This window comes from Epinephelus moara, chromosome 10 (assembly GCF_006386435.1).
Source record: "Epinephelus moara isolate mb chromosome 10, YSFRI_EMoa_1.0, whole genome shotgun sequence".
Classification (NCBI taxonomy): Eukaryota; Metazoa; Chordata; class Actinopteri; order Perciformes; family Serranidae; genus Epinephelus; species Epinephelus moara.
The window spans coordinates 41,660,973-41,674,031 of record NC_065515.1 but is presented as its reverse complement, the minus strand read 5'-3'; the positions used below and the strand labels follow the sequence as shown (position 1 = coordinate 41,674,031).

Here is a 13,059-nt window from a genome sequence, read left to right as displayed (position 1 = left end):
TGAAAAACCAAGCGGCAACCTCTAGGGCTGAAAATGAAACTGACAGAGAAGTGCCAAAAACTGCAGTTCCTCTAATGGCCACTGGAGGGTGGCTCCAAAAGTGAGTCAATCCCCATAGACCGCCACGTTAAGATGCCCAACTTTACAGCAGAAATAACTTGATTACAGCCTGGTACAAAAAACGGTTTTGGTTTCTATAGCTTCCCTATAGCTTAAGCCCCCCTTCATGACAACAGTACAGAGTCTCTTCTGGGTCAGAAGACTCAAGGTGGCAACGACCAAAATGGCGATCTCCAGGCTTCAAAACGGGAGTCAATGGGAGCAAAGTCTCAGTCCAATCATTCAAGCAAAGAAACCCCCAAGGGTGCTACCAGCCACCTCAATGGGACCCTAACCTTTACTACTGTACACCCAAAAAGTAGCCACTATGTTAAAAAACTGTGCAAATATTTGTTACCCAGTTTATGGATGTGCATGTTTCTCCTACTAATTGCAAAAGGTAAAATCTAATTTGAGGTTGGCAGAAATGATTGGTGAGGCAAGTTTATTTGCATAGCACATTTCATACACAAAGGCAATTCAAAGCGCTTTACATGATGCATTAAAAACATTAATGTGCAAATTAAAAGAATAGAGGATGGGAGAAATACAGGAAAAGTGTAGATGTTTAGGAAATATGGTTCATTTCTCAAAATTAAGACATGTTCAGAAAGGATGCCTCAGGGCCTTCACTGACAGCTGAAGCTAATTTAATGCTATAGCTTACAGGTCTCTGTAGTTTAACATGCTTTCCTTGTGTTTTCTAGGACTGTGATTACTGGTCATACACACATGCACACATGCATACACACACCTCTGATCGACAGAACTGTTTCCACTAATTTCTGTTGGCTGATTAGCCAGCATGAGTGTAGCTTGACATCCTGATTAAATGGGACAATTCTGATTGTCAAGCCTCTGTCCTTGTCACCATTATAACTATAAATCAAAGTTGCTTTTTTGGGGGGGGTCAGGAAATGTAATGTTGAAAGTGATGCCTGTACATTTTGCTCAATGAGTACGTCAGGTTGTATAGGGACCCTAGAGAGAGCTTTGATCAGTTACTTGAAAATCTCTTTCTATCTTTGTGTCTCTCAGATGTTGTGAAGAAAGAGAACAGTCGCGGCCTTTCAAAGAACAGGGAAAGTGACAGCAAGGCAGAGTTCAGCCTTTTTATGTCTCTATTCTGAGACTAAGATGACATACACATATTTTCTCACTTACCTCTTGTGATATCTAGCCATGCTAGATGGGTTTGGTTTGATCTGTTCAAGATTTTTAAATATCTGTTTCTGAGATTTCAGCCTGTGCCCCAATACAATGAAGGGGAATGGGATTTCATTTATAATGCTCAAAGCATTTAAAATTACATTCACACATTTCAGTGGTTACCTCTGCGTCCCAAAAGAGTGTCCTTGTAACTCTGGATAATCCCCAGACCACGCTATCTACAAGTTTTAAAGGAGCTAAATCAGTTCTATTAAAATGGTTCTAAGTAAGGTCTCAAAATTCAGCCCCATCCCCTAGGAATTATGTTTATACATTTGCTGCAAATCATGTTTGTAATACTGTAATACTGTGTATGTGCCTCACTGAATTCACTGGGAGGTGGCCAAGGTTGATGATGGGTTTAGAAAGTGCTAGTTTGCATAGCCAGACATATCTTGCACTGTGCCAGCACTGGAGAAAGGTCTGGCTGAACCAATCATAATTCCGCACTAAGGTAAAGAACGCTCTGGGTTTTTTGTATTTCTTTAAACCAGTCACAATTGTCTTGGGCAGGGCAAAGTCCCGGCGCAACAATGGTGCTCCACTTTTGGTGGAGAGGCAAGCCCTGACCTTAAAATGGCTAAATTCCTGCAAAAGAAAACACCACATTAAAGGGATAGTGCACCCAAAAATGAAAATTCAGCCATTATCTACTCACCCATATGCCGACGGAGGCCCTGGTGAAGTTTTAGAGTCCTCACATCCCTTGCGGAGATCAGCGGGGGGAGCGGCTAACACACCTAATGGTAGACGGCGCCCCAGACTAACGTCCAAGAACACAAAATATAAACCACAGAGTATCTCCAACATGCTCATCCGTAGTGATCCAAGTGTGCTGCAGCCGCAACATAAAAAGTTGTTTCGCAAGTGTGCTGCAGCCGCAACATAAAAAGTTGTTTCGAAAAACATATTAACTCTGTTTTTAGCCTCACTGTAGCCTGTAGCTCTGACTGCTTCTCTGTGCTCCGAGCTCACGTGTGCGCGCCTACATCACGTGACATGTGCACCGCAGGGAGAGACAACGTAACCACAGAGCTAAAAGATAATTTGCACTACGGTCTTTTAGCGAAGGACAGCCCAACATGTCTGAAGACTTTGAAATTGAGGAGGAACAGCATTTCTTTATTGAGCCGTATTTGTTTGAGCCCGAGTATACGCACGGAACTCAGGCTACTGGACGAAGCAGCTGCCGCAGCTCATGAGCCTAACCCTCAGCCAGCTGCAGAATACCGGAGTCGAGCACTGGAAACCTGGTGGTGTAGTTGTTTCAAATGCAAAGCAATGCCAACGGATGAGGAAAGTCTTTGCTGCTCAGACTGGGAATTGGCGATGCCTGCATTTGAGAATCTGGACATCAGTACTGACGAGACTGCTGCTCTTCAGAGACCATGCATCTCCGATCACCCTGAGCGCGCACACAAGAGCGCAGAGCACAGAGAAGCAGTCAGAGCTACAGGCTACTGTGTTCATATGACGTTTTTCGAAACAACTTTTTATGTCAGGGCTGCAGCCCACTTGGATCACTATGGTTGAGCAGTATGGAAATATTTTGTGGATTCAATTTTGTGTTCTTGGACGTTAGTCTCTGGCGCCGTCTACCATTAGGTATGCTAGCCGCTCCCCCTGCCGATCTCCGCAAGGGATGTGAGGACTCTAAAACTTCACCAGGGCCTCCGTCGGCATATGGGTGAGTAGATAATGGCTGAATTTTCATTTTTGGGTGCACTATCCCTTTAAAGGATGTTTTAGGGTGTGGGTTGCTTGCTCAGAGGTTGTTGATTCACACGAAGTGCTAAAACAAAGTGTGGAGTAGTTTCACTTAGCAATAGGGATTTAAAAAATGGAGACAGGCGGCCAATGACAAGTTTTATCTTCGCCGTCTACATCCTGTGACCCAGACAAAGAAAGCACAAGATATCCACTGGTTAGGTCAACAAAAGCATTTTGGTTAAAATCTTTAGGTTTCAGTTTCATCCTTGAGGAAAATCTTGTGTTTATTGTGACCCATTCAAAACCTCTACCTGCCTCCTTCTTTACTCCTGTCAGCGAATTGGTCACATGATCGCTTCCTTCCACAATGTTTCATGACATTACATACTTATCGTAAAGTTAGGGAGGTTAGGTTTAGGCAACTAAAGTTACTTCAGTTTGGTTTAGGAGAGGATTGGGTGTCTTTAAGCTTAGGCAAGTTACTGTGGTTAGGTTTAGGAAAAGAAACATAGTTGCGATGTACCTTACAATGACTCAGAGTTCACTCAGAGTCCATATGGATATCCTCGGGCAAAATCCTTGAGGAAAATCTTGTGTTTATTGTGACCCATTCAAAACCTCAACCTGCCTCCTTCTTTACTCCTGTCCTGACATGATCGCTTCCTTCCTTTGGTGCATTGCTTTTTGTAGGAAAACATACGAACAGTGCATGAAAACAACCTGCCTGTCTCATGCAAGTTCATTTAGAAATTTCATATACCTAATCAAGACCACAATCTTTCCTAAACCTTAAGCATGTGCTGAGAGTGCCCAAACATAAGTATAGAAAAGCTTAACTATTCTTTGGTTTTTATGAGCAGATATTATACCGCAGCAACAGATGCTGTATGAAAACAAACAGAATACGACAGTGGTGATAATTTGATCGTTATGCAACTTGGCATACGTTCTTTTTTATATATATATACTTCATTAATCCCCCTGAGGGGAAATTCAATTTTTTCACTCTTTTTGTCATTAACACATAGGTCCGAAAGACACACACATGCACAAAGTGGAGAGATGTCAGAGTGAGGGGGCTGCCCTTGGTCAGGCGCCCCGAGCGGTTGGGGGGTTTGGTGCCTTGCTCAAGGGCACCTCAGCAGTGCCCAGGAGGTGAACTGGCACCTCTCCAGCCACCAGTCCACGCTCCATATTTGGTCCGGACGGGGACTCGAACAGGCGACCCTCCGGTTCCCAACCCAAGTCCCTATGGACTGAGCTACTGCCGCCTCATTAACAATGTTTCCTCTTAATAGTAACAGACAACAAAATCAGAGCGGCCTTTAGTTTCTTTCAAAACATGTTTGCTTTTGCAAATTTGTAGTATATAAACAGAATTTCCAAAAGACCTGCTTAAAAAAAAACGTATACCAAACCACAGCAAACCAACCAAAACTAGCTACATGGCTTATGTTAGAGGCTGAGCTTGTGTTGTGGTAGGGTCAGCATCTTGCCAAAGAAAGTCTTTCCTGGTGCATGTGTGAACCACCCGTCATCGCAGATTTTTTCTGGACAGAAAAGACTAATTACCTGATAAAAGCCTGGCTATGCTAAATTAACCTGGAAACCAGAGATTTTCAGATCTTCTCATATCCCAAACCTATACGGCAATGGCAGAAACCGCTTCATGTAATATTTTCAGTTGATTGTAAATTGGCTAAATTGGCCATTAATGTATTTTGAAAAGTCTCCAGTTTGGTGTGTAACATACTTTTTTATACTTACCAGTATTGAAGTAATGGATGGAACATGGAAAGCAAAGTATTGTTACATGTTTAGCTAGCAGCCAAGCGTTCCCAGTTAGCCTCTAAGCTGGAAAAGAAGATAGTTGTTACTGGCAGCCTGTTTAATACATATTATGTTTATACACTGACTTTTATTGGAACGTATTTCTTTTCTCAAGGCTTTGAAGGATTTAGCAGTTAAGACCATGGCCCAGAAAAAAATGTTTAATGAATGTTTTCATGTCCTTGAGTTGACATCTTATTTCCATGCGTATAAGATGTACTCATCACTGTAAAGAGTATGTCATTGCTCATGGGATGCATTTGTGACTCACTAACATGGTCTGATTCACCAGGGTGGGTTTTATGAAACATGCTTTCCTGCACATGCTAGCACACTTTAGGGGAAGTCTTTGAACATGAGGCTCTTAACATCTCTTGAACTGAGTCAAATGACTGAAAATACAGCCTGATTTACAGTTGAAGCTCCAGAGGTAGAGATAATTCATACATAACCTGAAACTGTGCAGCCCAGCAATCATCTGGAGTCGTATAAATGTCTGTTCTATTATATCCGTTTACAGCGTATCCTGCTATATTGATTCCACCTACACTAAAGCTTTTTCTGTACTGTTTCAGATTTGTATATTGTGAATTTGCCTCACACCAACGATTTGGATGACTTTCTACAAAGGTCCTGGATCAGTATCAAACCTAGGATGTCATCTTTTCATATAGTCCGTGCTTTAGCCCACTAAGCCTGGCAGACAGCCAAGGCTCTTTTTTTCTTTTTTTTTTACAAATTAAATCACATGGATTGAAAACCACATCAAAAATCAACCAATAACCGGTGTCATGTATTGGGGCTCCAACTCCAGGAGCAATTTGTGTAGTATGAATGCATGTGTCTAGGCTCACAATAATCATTACAAGGTTATGAAAAGTCTTTTTCAGTCAAGCTGCAGTACATGTAGTACATTTTAATTTAAATCTAATTTAATTTAATTTTTTTAAATTTTATATACTTTTTAATCCCCAAGGGGGAAATTAAATCTTTTCACTCCGTTGTCATATACATATACACACAGGCCCGAAAATACACACACATGCACAAACAGGACCTATACATGCATTAAATGGAGAGATGTCAGAGTGAGGGGGCTGCCCGTGGACAGGCGCCCCAAGCAGTTGGGGGGTTCGGTGCCTTGTTCAAGGGCATCTCAGCAGTGCCCAGGAGGTGAACTGGCACCTCTCCAGCTACCAGTCCACGCTCCATATTTTGGTCCGATTTTTCTTTCTTGTCAGATAAAGAGGATGTACTTGTAGCCAAACTAAATGAGGTGGCAAGGTGATACAGTGGTAAGCACTCTGGCCTCACATTAAAAAAGGAATCTTTCTGTTCAGAGTTTGCATGTTCTTTTTGTTCCTGTATAGATTTCCTCCCACAGTGCAAAGACCTGCTCGTTAGGTTAATTGTCCACTCTAAATTGCATGTTGTGTGAATGTGAGTTTGAGTGATTGTCTGTCTATATGTGTCAGCCTGGCTCAGGAACAGACTCCAGACCTTTATGGCCCAGCACAGGATACATCTTTGCCCTGCATGGATATAAAATATGGATGGATGTGTGGATAACTGAATGATTTAAACACACATCTTCTCTTAAAGCTGATTTTTCTTTACTGTGCCTCATGGTTGTAGTAGCCTTCATTATCCCATGGACATCTGTATTAATTTGATAGAGCTTGTGTCAGTAAAAGTAATTGTAATAATATTAATAATAATAATAATAACATCATTATTATGGGGTAAATGTTCTATTTAATGTTAAAACCTAGATTCAGGGGGTGCTGCGGCAGGCCATGCTCCCTGGTTTTCTTGATGCACTTGTGCAACACCACCACACACACATTATGCTTACAAACACACACATTCCAGTCATCTAAAATTATGAGAAATACTTTTCTAACTTTTACTAGCGAGAGAACATCTTGCAGTGGGATCATGGTGATACGGTGATCCATGACTTATAATGAATATGGGCCAGAGCTGTAAAGTATGGGGAGAGGGCAGTGGCCCCTTCCACACTTCCTACCCTTTACCACCAGCCCCCTTGCTCGGACCACACCCATCCTTGAAATCAGCCTTCATTTTGAACTAGACACCTTTAAGGTTTTGTAACTCTGTCTCACATGGTTGTGTTGCTATCGCAATGACAAAATCTGTCAACAGAAAGACAGACAGACACCTGCCTAAATACTCCAAACAGCTTCTGTGGTAGTTCCCAACAGAGTCATGCACTGTGTTGGGTACTCACAGGTACCCGACGGGTAACCTGCATGAACTACATGTGGGCGCACAGCGGGTTATTGTATTTATTTTTCAGAGTAAAACAGATAAAAAAGATATCTGTATCACTATTATCAGGCTGCAGTTCCTTTTATTTTGAAAGTCCCCTTTTGACCTAGTTGTGACATTCGTCACCGATGTGGGGGACTGCAGCCATGAAACTTTGCAGCCTGAGGATGAGGTGGCAGCTTACATTGAGTTCAAGACACCCAAGGAGGATCATTTTGAGGTTTAATGATGGTGGAAGGAGCATACCAAAATGTTTCCTAACCTGGCAGTGATTGCGCGGACTGTTTACCATCCCGGCATCAAGCTTAGCCAGTGAAAGAGACTTTTCCTCCGCTGGATTTGTAATTCAAGAAAGCAGAACCCAGCTTATTGTGAGTGACTGTACCCTGTGTGTGTTTAAACACGGGTGCGGGTGGGTGCAGCTTTGACTTAGACATTATATTATTATTATTAGACGGTTCTGGTACTGAGCTCTACGGGTATGGGCGGGTACGGGTTACTGCAGGACTCTGGTTCCCACGGCAATAGGTGTCTCCAGGACCACATTCTGCCATGATCACACACACACACACACACACAAGATGAAAACAACACCAGCTGTTATGACATTGTTGTAGCTGTAGTACCCTGATGACAAGTTGTTCTAACAAAAAAATATTTCAGGGTCTGTCTTATTGTCCTGACCCAATCCATATCCTTACTGTTACACTGAATCTTTGTTTGATATTTGGGAATTTAATCATAGGATTAAGGAGGCCTTTATTATGGATATGTGTCTATCTATCTATCAAAATTGACAAATTTTGAACAAACATGACAAACACCATTGGAAATTCATTTTGTGTACTTTAACCGTGCCCCGTGTTCACATTTGTGTAAGAAAATGTTAGCCTTAACTTACTTTGTGTGTATTTGCGTGTGTGTGTGTGTGTGTGTGTGTGTGTGTGTGTGTGTGTGTGTGTGTGTGTGTGTGTGTGACAGACAGACAGAAAGGTTTTGTTTAAGGTCAAATGCCACGGCTGATCCAAACAATCTGCAGCAGGGCTGTGGTGCATCAGTGACATGTGTCATATCCAATTTATTATCATAATGCCAACTTGAAGGAGCGTCAATCTAGTCAGAAAGGTCAATAGTTCACATTCCACTTTCAATTTAAAGTTTAGAGAGGCTACACACTGTAAAAACTGTGTTCAAGAAAATATGTCAGCCGAAACAGAGCAGAGACCAAACATGAGCACCAATATGAATTATAGCCACAGTCTCACACATTGTGATGGTGGTGTTACATAAGGAGAAAAATCTATGCACACTTACACTGTGGTATGTGCTGTGTTAGTTATTAAATGAATTCTGATCTTGTTCTTTTTAGCAATCGAGCCAATTAGTGGTAGAGAAATAATGTATCGTATCACCATATCAATGACATATAGCGACATTGCTTTTTATTCATTGACATTATAGTATCAAATCCACCAGAGACACATATCATGGTCATATGGTAAAACATAACTGACTTTAATCGCATTACATTTGTCAGTAAACAATAATGTTGTTACTTGCATTAAGTAAGTATTTCTTTAATTATCTGCATAATGGGCAGATAGAAAAAATATCATCAAATGTGCTAACAACAACACTGCTGTCCAGTGTCAGTGGAGAAGCTCTTCAGCCTGGGCCGTCTATGCTGACTCCGAGGAGAGTCCTCATGAGCGGCACTGCCCTTAAATATGCATAACTTTGGGCCTTAATAAAATGTAAATGGGTGAGTTGTATAAAAATTCACCCCCCGTACAGTTGTCATGAATTTTGAAATTAGCTATAGAGACCAAGATTTTTTTGTACCAGTCTGTAACAGATATTTCTGATGTTAAGGTAGGCATTACAGCATAACAGGTTTATGGGGATTGACTCTGTTTTGGAGCCAGCCTCAAGTGGACATTAAATGAACTGCAGTTTTTGGCACTTCCACATGGGCTTCATTTTTCATCCTTGGAGTTTGTTGCTTGGGTATAACCCTTGCTTTAGAGACATGTTAAAAAAGCTGGACTAATCAACTGTAAACCCATGGTTTGATCAGTTAGCAATTCAAGTGAGTTGGGTTGAGTGTGTTTGTCCTGTGAAGCAGTTCATATGCCTTTTGAACATGTTTTTTTTTCTTTTAAGTCTTTAGTCATCAAATGGTGCTAGAGAGGAAGGCTAGTCTCTTGTAATATTTTATTCAAGTCAATTGATATATTATTTTGGCAATTAATATTTGTATAAGGCCATGTTACGAAGGCCATACTCTTTTATGCTGTTGATATCGTTTTTTGTGGCGGCTATAGTCTCCTGCAGTCAGTGTAGTCACTGAGCCACTCTTTTCCTGCTTTCTGACTGGTAAGCACAAGCTAACACAGCACAACGTAATCTCATCACTACTCATCATAGTTTGCCGCTTATACGGGAGCCCCACTGCAGCAGTTAAACATCCAACACAGAGCTGCTAATCTCACACCGACACTGAAACTGCCATTAATTTTGTCCTGCAGAATCTAATATGACCTCATACTTAACCATCTGATATAATCCGTAGAGATACTCGGCTATACCACTCTGATTCGCAAAGATTACAATTCACACTGTAAGTTCAAGTCTCTGCTGTTATCGTTATGTACCCAGGACACTGCAGCAGGTTTGATGTAGTTCTTTTTTTTTGTTGTTATATTGGGTACTTATCTGTAGTCAGTGTATAACATACAGTAGATGCAATTTCCAACTGGAAAATAAAGCTGTTTTATCACTCCCTTCAAAGCCCAACTCCATTGAGAAAAACAGTGATTTAATATGCTGAAAACAGGAGCCACTGGTCTACCACTTGTTTGTTTGTTTGTGTCATTGTGTGTCTTTGATGTTGTTATTGTTATTGTTGTTGTTATTCACCAAAGTCTCAAAATAATACAAACTAACTAACTGGTCGAAGCAGGGGTAGATCAGCAGCTCCCATGCTCTGCGAGCTAAAATTGCTGCTTTTGTCAATGGAGGGGAACTAAAGCCATTAATGATAAATAATAATAATAATAATAATAATAATAATAATAAAATACCAGCAGTATAGTGCTCACTTAAACTGATATTGATATTTTTAGGTGGCTAAAATTTTTGTTTTGTTGTTTACCCCATCCACAGAGGTACATTTCTTGGCTCCTGTGTAAGACTCCAAAAAAAAAAAAAAATCCCTTTAAGTTGATTTTGACGGATAAGATATCAACAAGCATGAGCCAGCAGACCAGTGTCAGTTGGATGTATCATGGATCCTGTGGTAATATGTCAGCCTCTGGCTCATGCTCCTTCCTTTACTTTTCACTGACAATAAGCCGACAAACTAAGCAGCATTTTACAGTATCTGCATAGTTTCCACATAATGATGGGCAAGGCTAATGCAATGTTTGGTTTCCAAATTGTCACTGCTAAACACACCCAGCAGGCAGAATTGATTTCTAGGAATGGAAAAGCACTCCATGAGCATTTAAAACGTATATAATGAAGACGTGAAGTTTCTGGTGCAATCGTTGTGCAATGTCACTCTAAATAAAACTGACTTAAATTGTAGTTTAAAGACATCCCATTAGCAGGAAGCAGTGAATAGACGAAAATTCCCCATGCAAGCCCAAAACTGAGCAGTCTAATTCAAAAATGAAACAGCTTAAATTCCTCAATGTCAATCCAATTAATTTTACGCAGTATGTACTTCATACTAATCCAGACTGTCTTTGCCATGTTGGCAAAAGCCCACAGCAAGCGTGTGTTTGAAAGAGAGAGAAAGAAAATAAAGGAAATTTAGTTAAAGAGCCCTTCTAATGTCATGTTTAGCAATCTGAGCCAAGTCTGTGTTGATAAAAATGCAGTTACAGCGAGCACACACAATGCAGTAATGCAGACAGTGAATTGAATATCCTCCACTGCTTCAGACGAGCTTTGTGTGCGCATCTGGGGATAGATTTAGTCGTTTGGAGGGAGTGTCTAGTCTGTTTTCAGTTTTATTCTCCTCTATGACCGTAGAATGTTTCATTTAAGAATGTCAAAAGTCTACTTTGCTCTCCCTGTTCATGCTGCTTTACATCCCATCCCACTTTCCTCCTTATGTAACACCCAACATCCATCATTTCTTACACCGCTGTGCTAAGAGTTGACAAGACAGACAAATGTCAATGTTGTGTGAGTTGATGGGAGGGGGTTGTGTTTGTTGCTGAGATGTGACAAGACAGTCAGACATCAACTAAAAGGTTACATGGCCAATCAGCCTCGAACATGGCTGAGAGCTGCCATGACAACAAATCAGCAGTGTTGATGAGGGCTGGTGCTAGAGGCGCTCGACGGGGAGTGTGTCAGCGTGTGTGTGTGTGTGTGTGTCTGTGTCTGTGTCATTTACCATCAGAACAGATGTCTCTGCTGCCTGTCATTTTGATGTAGACCTACATCAAACCGTTTTCCTTGATGGCTGGTGACGATAGTTTGACACTTTCCAACTAAACGCTTAGCTGCTGGTGGGCAGGCACACGTTCTGCTGCTGGCTGCCGTTGTAAGGCCGCTGGTTGTTGATTTGCTGTAAAAGAAAGTAGGTTCCAAAGTTTCACAGTCATTAGTCTTTTTTTCTTTTTTTTTTCATTTAGAAAGCATTTGGAATTTCCCTGGCGTAATTTCTGCCCTCACACGTTCGCAGAGCATAAATAAACAAAAAGTTGGTACAGTCGTTTTGCACAGCTCAGTGCAAATTACAGTGGAAAGTCATTTATCTGGAGCCGGTGGGAATAGAGGCTGTTAAGATGGCTGAGACTCGTTCACTCATTCAAATGCTCACACATGAGACTGGAGTAGATTGTGTACTATTTGGTGGACACTTGAGTTTACACAGTAAGAGCATGTCGCCCTGGTGCAAAGTCATTTTGCCTTTACATTTATTTGACCATAAATGTCACAATATTCAATTTTTTTTCGAAGTTCAAATTTCTGTCATTTATCAGCTTATCATTTCATCTTAAGTTGGTAACTTTTATACAAATAACTTTTTATGATATTTGCTGAAACTGTCACTATATTCACACAGAAGAACATGAGACAGGTGATGAAAAAAATCATATTCCTTTGCCTCCTTATATTGTTTCTCTGGCATTACCCCACGTTAATGAAAACAAAACCAATCAGAGCCGAGGAGTCTCTAACGTCAATCACTAGGCAGCACTGATCAAATTGCGTTTCTGCATTACCTATTTCTCTCCTGAAATGTTTTCTGAAACATTTTAGTATACTGTTTAGCAGTAAAATGAAAGTTGGTCCAGCCGGCAGCAGTAGGAGGTGCTTTGTTTCCTACATGGCGGCCAGGTCACAACTTTCTCATGTTACAACTAAACAGTACACTAAAATATGTTTCTGAAAACATTTTAGGAGAGAAATAAGCAATGCAGTTACAGAATCTTGATTCATATTTGATAAGCGCTGCCTAGCTCGATGGTTTGACTGCAGTTCACGAGCAGTGACTGACACAATTTACAGCTGCATTAGAGACTCCTTGGCTCTGATTGGGTGTTTTCCCTGAGTTGTGGTAGATTTTATTAAATGCTATTAGAGGCGAAAGGAGGAGCAGGAGGTACACTATTTTTTCACGGACTATTCGTCTCATATAATACTGTGTGTGTAGTGATAGTTTCAGCAAATATGACAAAAATTTTATTTTCATAAAAGTTACCAACTGTAGCTTTAATGTTCTATGATGTTTTAATAGGCCCATTGTAGGTAAAAAAAAACCCAAAACAATAAGAAATACAGAGCCTACAAAGTTTTAAAAATTACTGCCAGAAAGTCAGTTGACGCAGTATAAAGAGTGACAAAGTCCACGCAGGGAAGAAGTCGTGGTGGATGATGCTTTACCCAAGTAAAGCCCAG

The 13,059-nt window shown here is 40.9% G+C and overlaps 1 protein-coding gene across 1 annotated transcript in view; it reads left to right on the top strand.

The window, feature by feature from the left end:
• The window catches only part of LOC126396257 (inactive N-acetylated-alpha-linked acidic dipeptidase-like protein 2), a 770,727-nt gene that overhangs the window by 300,889 nt on the left and 456,779 nt on the right, over positions 1–13,059 (top strand). The window lies entirely within an intron of this gene.